The following is a 10,042-nucleotide window of genomic DNA, read 5'->3' on the forward strand; positions in this document are numbered from 1 at the left end:
AAAAAAAGAGAAATATGTCCATTTCGTCTAAAATTTAAAATTTACTTGGCAAAAAGTTTATAATAATGCCTTGTGTGTGTGTGTGTGTGTGTGTGTGTGTGTGTGTGTGTAATGGCTCCAGGATCTTAGTGATGTCCCCCTTTTCATTACTGATACTGGGTGACAAGTATCTTCTTTTCTTTTTGGTTAGTATTTCCAGAGGTTTATTGGTCTTTTCAAACAACTTTATTTTGTTTTTATTTATTTTTCTCTTTTGTAAGTTTTTTCCTGCCTTTTTATTTATTTATTTTTGGCCATGCCATGAGGCTTGTGGGATCTTAGTTCCCTGACCAGGGATCGAACCCGTGTCCCCTGTAGTGGAAGAACAGAGTGTAACCACTGGACCTCCAGGGAATTCCCTTTTCTACCTTTTTAATTCAGAGCTCTTCAGCAGTGATTCCTAACCCTGGTCACCAATCCAGAATCAGCTGTCACTTTAAAAATCCCAGTTGCCAAGGCCTCAACCCTGTAGATATGGACTAATTAGACTTCCGCTGGACCCCAGATGCTTTTATGCTTGGAAAGCAACACAGGTTCTGATAAACATACAGTCACAGCTGAGAACTACTTCTTCATAGAACTTCCATGCCTACTAGTAAGGTGGCTTTTACATTGTCCTCAACACACTGAGTTCTGTGGTTTCATAAAGTCTGTAGAATCTTCTGCAATGATAGTTTACAGGCTTTTATGCTTTCTGAATTAATATAACTTTGGTGTATTCCTCATGCTGTGAAGCTCAACTTTGATGGAGATATAGAAAAATATATTTTTTTCTATGTAATTAACCTTTCTTTTAATTACTGTAAACACATCAGTTCCTTAAAGTTCGCTCTCAGGCTCAGCTTCTCAGCTATTCAGTCATTACATTGCTTTTCCCTGAACCTTTAAAAAAATTATCCACATTCCCTCAGGCTATTAAACACTAAATTGACATTGTAATCTACTACAAATCAGAGTGGAACTGCCTTAAGAGATTTTCAGGGCACTTTCATGTCCTCCTCCTTTCAGCCCTCTTGTTTGCTGCATTGCCCAATAGGCTGTTGGCTAGTTACCTGATCCGGCAACCTCCTTGTTGTGTGTAACTGATTGGCCATTTACAGACAAGTGAATGGGTCTTATAAGGTAGAGACCTGGTCTCCTCCCTTCTCAGATAAGATAAGCCTGGATTGTTCCTGCTATGAGGAAGACAAGAAATTGTGATATTAAGCAATGAAGCAGGAATATTAACTTTGAGTAGGAGAAGGGGACAGAAACCTTCTAAAGAATTTAGGTGACCTGGGCTACGAAGAGTAGCCCCCACTCGACACAACTAGAGAAAGCCTGTGCACAGCAGCGAAGACCCAGCTCAGACAAAGACAAAATAAAAATATTAAAAAAAAAAAAGAATTTAGGTCACTTGGAATTGATAAGCTGCTACATAAGTACTCAGGGATTGCCAAGAGTGAGTTTTGAGAATTAAATGTGTGTGGGTCCTGGTATTAATCATGTTCATGGAGGTATGACCAGTTTTCTATCTAGAGCCCTAACGGTGGGCTAGAGGTATCACTCATGCCAAAGATGGTCTTCCCAAATTAGCATTTAGATTTTAACAGTAAAGATAGAACCCCCAATGATGACCCGGGAGTAGCATCATCATTCACTAAGTCATCTTGACCATCTCTACTTAGGGAATAGCCAGATCTCATTCATGAGTTGAACAGTTTTACAGCTTTCCTGATTTATAAATCACTGCTGAATCAATGTGTCTCATGAAGATGTAGTTCATGGAAAGAATATTGGCATCGTTATCTAACAACTGAGTTCAAATCCTGGCTAAACCTATTTTCCTGGTCTATAAAACGAAATATCCTTAACCTTGCTGTTATGTTCTAAGGGTTAAAAGAAACAGTAGAAGCAGCAATGACTTGGTGTAAAGTATTGTTAGCTGCAGGTCTCGTGTGGAAATGTATTGTGGGGCAAGGTCTTTAAGGCTTCTCCTTGGCCTATGTAGGGCTCACAGGTGGATGCTAAATAACTGGGACGTAATGTAGACATCCAGGGTGCTGTAGGTCTCTGGCAAGCAGATGTGCTCGTATTAGCCAGTCTGACTGGAAGAGAGATGCTGAAGGGATCCGGGCCTATGCTGGATAGAAAAATTACAGTATCTCCTATCGGATTCTTTTCTTGCTTTGGGTATATTTTTTCTTTAATCGTTTTATTGAATGGCCTAAACTTGATAGGGAACAGTGAGTCAATAGCTTTCTTTTTGTTTCCATGGCTACCTTCCAGCATGATCCTTTGGCTCTCCTTTCCCTGAGAACTTTATTGTCACGTTTGAGTATGAAAAGAATAGTTTTCATGTATTACAGCATCTGGACCAGTCTAGATCAAAAGTTCACTCTCATCCATTTGCTTCAGTGCTTCTCCCCTCATCTGAGTCCAGGCCTCAGCCTGAAGTTCAGGGGCTAGCAGTAACGAAGGAGCCGTGGGATGTTTTTCTACTCCCCAGCTCCGTTCCCCTCCTAACCCCCAGCTCTGGCAGCCCTAGAGCTTGGGGGAGGAGAGTTTATAGCAGAAGAAGGCAAAGGACAGTGTTTACTTTTTAAAGAAATAGTTTTGGAGCCGGAGGAAGATGGCGGAAGAGTAAGACGCGGAGATCACCTTCCTCCCCACAGATACATCAGAAATTCATCTACACGTGGAACAACTCCAACAGAACACCTACTGAACGCTGACAGAAGACCTCAGACCCCCCAAAAGGCAAGAAACTCCCCACATACCTGGGTAGGTCAAAAGAAAAAAAGAATAAACAGAGACAATAGGATATGGACGGGACCTGCACCAGTGGGAGGGAGCCGTGAAGGAGGGAAGGTTTCTACACACTACAAGCCCCTTCGAGGGCGGAGACTGCAGGTGGCGGAGGGGGAAAGCTTCGGAGTAGCGGAGGAGAGCACAGCAACAGGGGTGAGGAGGGCAAAGCAGAGAGATTTTGGCACAGAGGATCGGTGCCCTCAGGCACACACCAGCCCGAGAGACTTGTCTGCTCGGCCGCCAGGGCGGGCGGGGCTGGGAGCTGAGGCTCGGGTATCGGCTTTCAGTCGGAGCGCAGGGAGAGGTCTGGGGCTGGCGGCAGGAAGAGAGCCTGAAGGGGTTAGTGCTAGCCCGGAGGGAGTCCGGGGAAAGGGTCTGGAGCTACCGGAGAGGCAAGAGACTTTTTTCCCTTTTGTTGCCTGGTGCGCGAGGAGAGGGCATTCCCCTCCCTCCCCTCTGCCTGAGTGAGCCAGAGCCCCCGAATCAGCGGCTCCTTTAAACCCGTCCTGTCTGAGCAAAGAACGGACGCCCTCCGGCGACCTACGCGCAGAGGCGGGGCCAGGTCCAAGGCTGAGACCCGGGAGCTGTGAGAGCAGAGACAGGGAAATCTCTCTGTGCAGCCTCCGAGGCAGCGGATTAAAGCTCCACGGTCCATTTGATGTGCCCTGCGTCTGTGGAGTGCATGAATGGACAGCGAATCATCCCAAATTGAGGAAGTGGACCTTGAGGACAAGATTTAAGACTTCCCCCCCCCTTTTTTTTCCTCTTTTTACAACGAATTATCTCAAATTAAGGAGGTGGACTTAGCAAGATTTCAGACTTTTCGCCCTTTTCCTCTTTTTACAACGAATTATCCCAAATCGAGGAGGCGGACTTGGAGAGCAAGATTTTTGATTTTTCCCCCTGCTCTCTTTTTGTGAATGTGTATGTGTAATCTTCTGTGTAAGATTCTCTCTGTATAGCTTTGCTTCCACCATATGTCCCAGGGTTCTTTCGGTCCGTGTTTTTTTTCAATAATTACTTTTTAATTTTAATAACGCTACTATATTTCATACTTTATTCTATTGTACTTTACCTGCTCTTTCTTTTTTTCCTCCCTTCCCTTCCTCCCTCCCTCCGCTCCTCCTTTCCTTCTTTCTTTTTCTTTCCTCCATCCCTCCCTCCCTCCCACCCTTCTTCTTTCCACTTTCTTTTTCTTTCCTTCCTCCCTCCCTCCCTCCTTCCTGTCTTTCTTTCTTTCTTTCCTTCCTCCCTCCCTCCCTCTCTTCTTCCATTCACTCTTCCTTTTGCTTTCATTCCTCCCTCCCTCCCTCCTTTCTTTCCTTTCTTTCCATCCTTCCTCCCTCCCTCCTTTCTTTCTTTCTTCCTTCCTTCCTTCCTTACTTCCCTTCTTCCTTTCTTTCAATCTCTCTTTCTTTCTTCTACTAATTATTTCTTTCTACTTTTTCTCACTGTTATTCTGAGCCGGGTGGATGAAAGGCTCTTGGTGCTGCAGCCAGGAGTTAGTGCTGTGCCTCTGAAGTGGGAGAGCCAACTTCAGGACACGGGTCCACAAGAGACCTCCCAGCTCCACATAATATCAAGCAGCGAAAATCTCCCAGGGATCTCCATCTCAACACCAGCACCCAGCTTCAGTCAACGACCAGCAAGCTACAGTGCTGGTCACCCTATGCCAAGCAACTAGCAAGGCAAGAACACAACCCCACCCATTAGCAGAGAGGATACCTAAAAACATAATAAGGCCACAGGCACCCCAAAACACACCACCAGACGTGGACCTGTCCACCAGAAAGACAAGATCGAGCTTCAACCACCAGAACACAGGCATTAGTCCCCCCCACCAGGAAGCCTACACAACCTACTGAAACAACCTTAGCCACGGGGGACAGACACCAAAAACAACGGGAACTACGAATCTGCAGCCTGCAAAAAGGAGACCCCAAACACAGTAACATAAGCAAAATGAGAAAGCAGAAAAACACACAGCAGGTGAAGGAGCAAGATAAAAACCTACCAGACCTAACAAATGAAGAGGTAATAGGCAGTCTACCTGAAAAAGAATTCAGAATAATGATAGTAAAGCTGATCCAAGATTCTATTTCCCAGATCCAAAATCTTGGAAATAGAATAGACAATATGCAAGAAACAGTTAACAAGGACCTAGAAGAACTAAAGATGAATCAAGCATCGATTAAAAACACAATAAATGAAATGAAAAATACTCTAGATGGGATCAATAGCAGAATAACTGAGGCAGAAGAACGGATAAGTGAGGTGGAAGATAAAATAGTGGAAATAACTGATGCAGAGAAAAATAAAGAAAAAAGAATGAAAAGAACAGAGGACAGTCTCAGAGACCTCTGGGACAACATTAAACGCACCAACATTCGAATTATAGGGGTTCCAGAAGAAGAAGAGAAAAAGAAAGGGACTGAGAAAATATTTGAAGAGATTATAGTTGAAAACTTCCCTAATATGGGAAAGGAAATAGTTAATCAAGTCCAGGAGGCACAGAGAGTCCCATACAGAATAAATCCAAGAAGAAATACGCCAAGACACATATTAATCAAACTGTCAAAAATTAAACACAAAGAAATCATATTAAAAGCAGCAAGGGAAAAACAACAAATAACACACAAGGGAATCCCCATCAGGTTAACAGCTGATCTCTCAGCAGAAACTCTACAAGCCAGAAGGGAGTGGCAGGACATAATTAAAGTGATGAAGGACAGAAACCTGCAACCAAGATTACTCTACCCAGCAAGGATCTCATTCAGATTTGATGGAGAAATTAAAACGTTTACAGACAAGCAAAAGCTGAGAGAGTTCAGCACCACCAAACCAGCTTTACAACAAATGCTAAAGGAACTTCTCTAGGCAAGAAACACAACAGAAGGACTACACCTACAATAACGAACCCAAAGCCATTAAGGAAATGGGAATAGGAACATACATATCAATAATTACCTTAAATGTAAATGGACTAAATGCTCCCACCAAAAGACACAGAGTGGCTGAATGGATACAAAAACAAGACCCATATATATGCTGTCTACAAGAGACCCACTTCAGACCTAGAGACACATACAGATTGAAAGTAAGGGGATGGAAAAAGATATTCCATGCAAATGGAAATCAAAAGAAAGCTGGAGTAGCAATTCTTATATCAGACAAAATAGACTTTAAAGTAAAGACTATTAGAAGAGACAAAGAAGGACACTACAGAACGATAAAGGGATCGATCCAAGAAGAAGATATAACAATTGTAAATATTTATGCACCCAACATAGGAGCACCTCAATACATAAGGCAAATACTAACAGCCATAAAAGGGGAAATCGACAGTAACACAATCATAGTAGGGGACTTTAACACCCCACTTTCACCAATGGACAGATCATCCAAAATGAAAATAAATAAGGAAACACAAGCTTTAAATGATACATTAAACAAGATGGACTTAATTGATATTTATAGGACATTCCACCCAAAAACAACAGAATACACATTTTTCTCAAGTGCTCATGGAACATTCTCCAGGATAGATCATATCTTGGGTCACAAATCAAGCCTTGGTAAATTTAAGAAAATTGAAATTGTATCAAGTATCTTTTCCGACCACAATGCTATGAGACTAGACATCAATTACAGGAAAAGATCTGTAAAAAATACAAACACATGGAGGCTAAACAATACACTACTCAATAATGAAGTGATCACTGAAGAAATCAAAGAGGAAATTAAGAAATACTTAGAAACAAATGACAATGGAGACACGACGACCCAAAACCTATGGGACGCAGCAAAAGCAGTTCTAAGGGGGAAGTTTATAGCAATACAATCCCACCTTAAGAAACAGGAAACATTTCGAGTAAACAACCTGACCCTGCACCTAAAGCAATTAGAGAAAGAAGAACAAAAAACCCCCAAAGTTAGCAGAAGGAAAGAAATCATAAAGATCAGATCAGAAATAAATGAAAAAGAAATGAAGGAAACGATAGCAAAGATCAACCAAACTAAAAGCTGGTTCTTTGAGAAGATAAACAAAATTGACAAACCATTAGCCAGACTCATCAAGAAAAGAAGGGAGAAGACTCAAATCAGTAGAATTAGAAATGAAAAAGGAGAAATAACAACTGACACTGCAGAAATACAAAAGATCATGAGAGATTACTATAAGCAACTCTATGCCAATAAAATGGACAACCTGGAAGAAATGGACAAATTCTTAGAAATGCACAACCTACCAAGACTGACTCAGGAAGAAATAGAAAATATGAATAGACCAATCACAAGCACTGAAATTGAAACTGTGATTAAAAATCTTCCATCAAACAAAAGCCCAGGACCAGATGGCTTCACAGGCGAATTCTATCAAACATTTAGAGAAGAGCTAACACCCATCCTTCTCAAACTCTTCCAAACAATATCAGAGGAAGGAACACTCCCAAACTCATTCTACGAGGCCACCATCACCTTGATACCAAAACCAGGCAAGGATGTCACAAAGAAAGAAAACTACAGGCCAATATCACTGATGAACATAGATGCAAAAATCCTCAACAAAATACTAGCAAACAGAATCCAACAGCACATTAAAAGGATCATACACCATGATCAAGTGGGGTTTATTCCAGGAATGCAAGGATTCTTCAATATACGCAAATCAATCAATGTGATACACCATATTAACAAGTTGAAGGAGAAAAAACATATGATCATCTCAATAGATGCAGAGAAAGCTTTCGACAAAATTCAACACCCATTTATGATAAAAACCCTGCAGAAAGTAGGCATAGAGGGAACTTTCCTCAACATAATAAAGGCCATATATGACAAACCCACAGCCAACATTGTCCTCAATGGTGAAAAACTGAAACCATTTCCACTAAGATCAGGAACAAGACAAGGCTGCCCACTCTCACCACTCTTATTCAACCTAGTTTTGGAAGTTTTAGCCACAGCAATCAGAGAAGAAAAGGAAATAAAAGGAATCCAAATTGGAAAAGAAGAAGTAAAGCTGTCACTGTTTGCAGATGACATGATACTATACATAGAGAATCCTAAAGATGCTACCGAAAAACTACTAGAGCTAATCAATGAATTTGGTAAAGTAGCAGGATACAAAATTAATGCACAGAAATCTCTGGCATTCCTGTACACTAATGATGAAAAATCTGAAAATGAAATCAAGAAAACACTCCCATTTACCATTGCAACAAAAAGAATAAAATATCTAGGAATAAACCTACCTAAGGAGACAAAAGACCTGTATGCAGAAAATTATAAGACACTGATGAAAGAAATTAAAGATGATTTAAATAGATGGAGAGATATACCATGCTCCTGGATTGGAAGAATCAATATTGTGAAAATGACTCTACTACCCAAAGCAATCTACAGATTCAATGCAATCCCTATCAAACTACCACTGGCATTTTTCACAGAAGTAGAACAAAAAATTTCAAAATTTGTTTGGAAAAACAAAAGACCCCGAATAGCCAAAGCAATCTTGAGAACGAAAAACGGAGCTGGAGGAATCAGGCTGCCTGACTTCAGACTATACTACAAAGCTACAGTAATTAAGACAGTGTGGTACTGGCATAAAAACAGAAAGATAGATCAGTGGATCAGGATAGAAAGCCCAGAGATAAACCCACGCACATATGGCCAACTTATCTTTGATAAAGGAGGCAGGAATGTACAGTGGAGAAAGGACAGCCTCTTCAATAAGTGGTGCTGGGAAAACTGGACAGGGACATGTAAAAGTATGAGATTAGATCATTCCCTAACACCATACACAAAAATAAGCTCAAAATGGATTAAAGACCTAAATGTAAGGCCAGAAACTATCAAACTCTTAGAGGAAAACATAGGTAGAACACTATGACATAAATCACAGCAAGATCCTTTTGGACCCACCTCCTAGAGAAATGGAAATAAAAACAAAGATAAACAAATGGGACCTAATGAAACTTCAAAGCTTTTGCACAGCAAAGGAAACCATAAACAAGACCAAAAGACAACCCTCAGAATGGGAGAAAATATTTGCAAATGAAGCAACTGACAAAGGATTAATCTCCAAAATTTATAAACAGCTCATGCAGCTCAATAGCAAAAAAACAAACAACCCAATCCAAAAATGGGCAGAAGACTTAAATAGGCATTTCTCCAAAGAAGATATACAGACTGCCAACAAACACATGAAAGAATGCTCAACATCATTAATCATTAGAGAAATGCAAATCAAAACTACAATGAGATATCATCTCACACCAGTCAGAATGGCCATCATCAAGAAATCTAGAAACAATAAATGCTGGAGAGGGTGTGGAGAAAAGGGAACACTCTTGCACTGCTGGTGGGAATGTGAATTGGTACAGCCACTATGGAGAACAGTATGGAGGTTCCTTAAAAAACTAAAAATAGAACTACCATATGACCCAGCAATACCACTACTAGGCATATACCCTGAGAAAACCATAATTCAAAAAGAGACATGTACCAAAATGTTCATTGCAGCTCTATTCACAATAGCCCGGAGCTGGAAACAACCTAAGTGTCCATCATCGGATGAATGGATAAAGAAGATGTGGCACATATATACAATGGAATATTACTCAGCCATAAAAAGAAACGAAACTGAGCTATTTGTAATGAGGTGGATAGACCTAGAGTCTGTCATACAGAGTGAAGTAAGTCAGAAAGAGAAAGACAAATACCGTATGCTAACACATATATATGGAATTAAAAAAAAAAAATGTCATGAAGAACCTAGGGGTAAAACGGGAATAAAGACACAGACCTACTTGAGAATGGACTTGAGGATATGGGGAAGGGGAAGGGTAAGCTGTGACAAAGGGAAAGAGAGGCATGGACATATATACACTACCAAACGTAAGGTAGATAGCTAGTGGGAAGCAGCCGCATAGCACAGGGAGATCAGCTCGGTGCTTTGTGACCGCCTGGAGGGGTGGGATGGGGAGGGTGGGAGGGAGGGAGATGCATGAGGGAGGGGATGTGGGAACAGATGTATATGTATGACTGATTCACTTTGTTATAAAGCAGAAACTAATAAAAAAAAAATTTAAAAAAAAAAAAAAAAGAAATAGTTTTGTTTCTAATACACTCTTGTTCTTTGTTATGGCAAGAATCCAATTACTAGCTCTTGGGTGGGGTATTTTATGGGTTCTTCAGAGAGCTCTGTAGAAAA

This window comes from Hyperoodon ampullatus, assembly GCF_949752795.1.
Source record: "Hyperoodon ampullatus genome assembly, chromosome: 7".
Lineage (NCBI taxonomy): Eukaryota > Metazoa > Chordata > Mammalia > Artiodactyla > Ziphiidae > Hyperoodon > Hyperoodon ampullatus.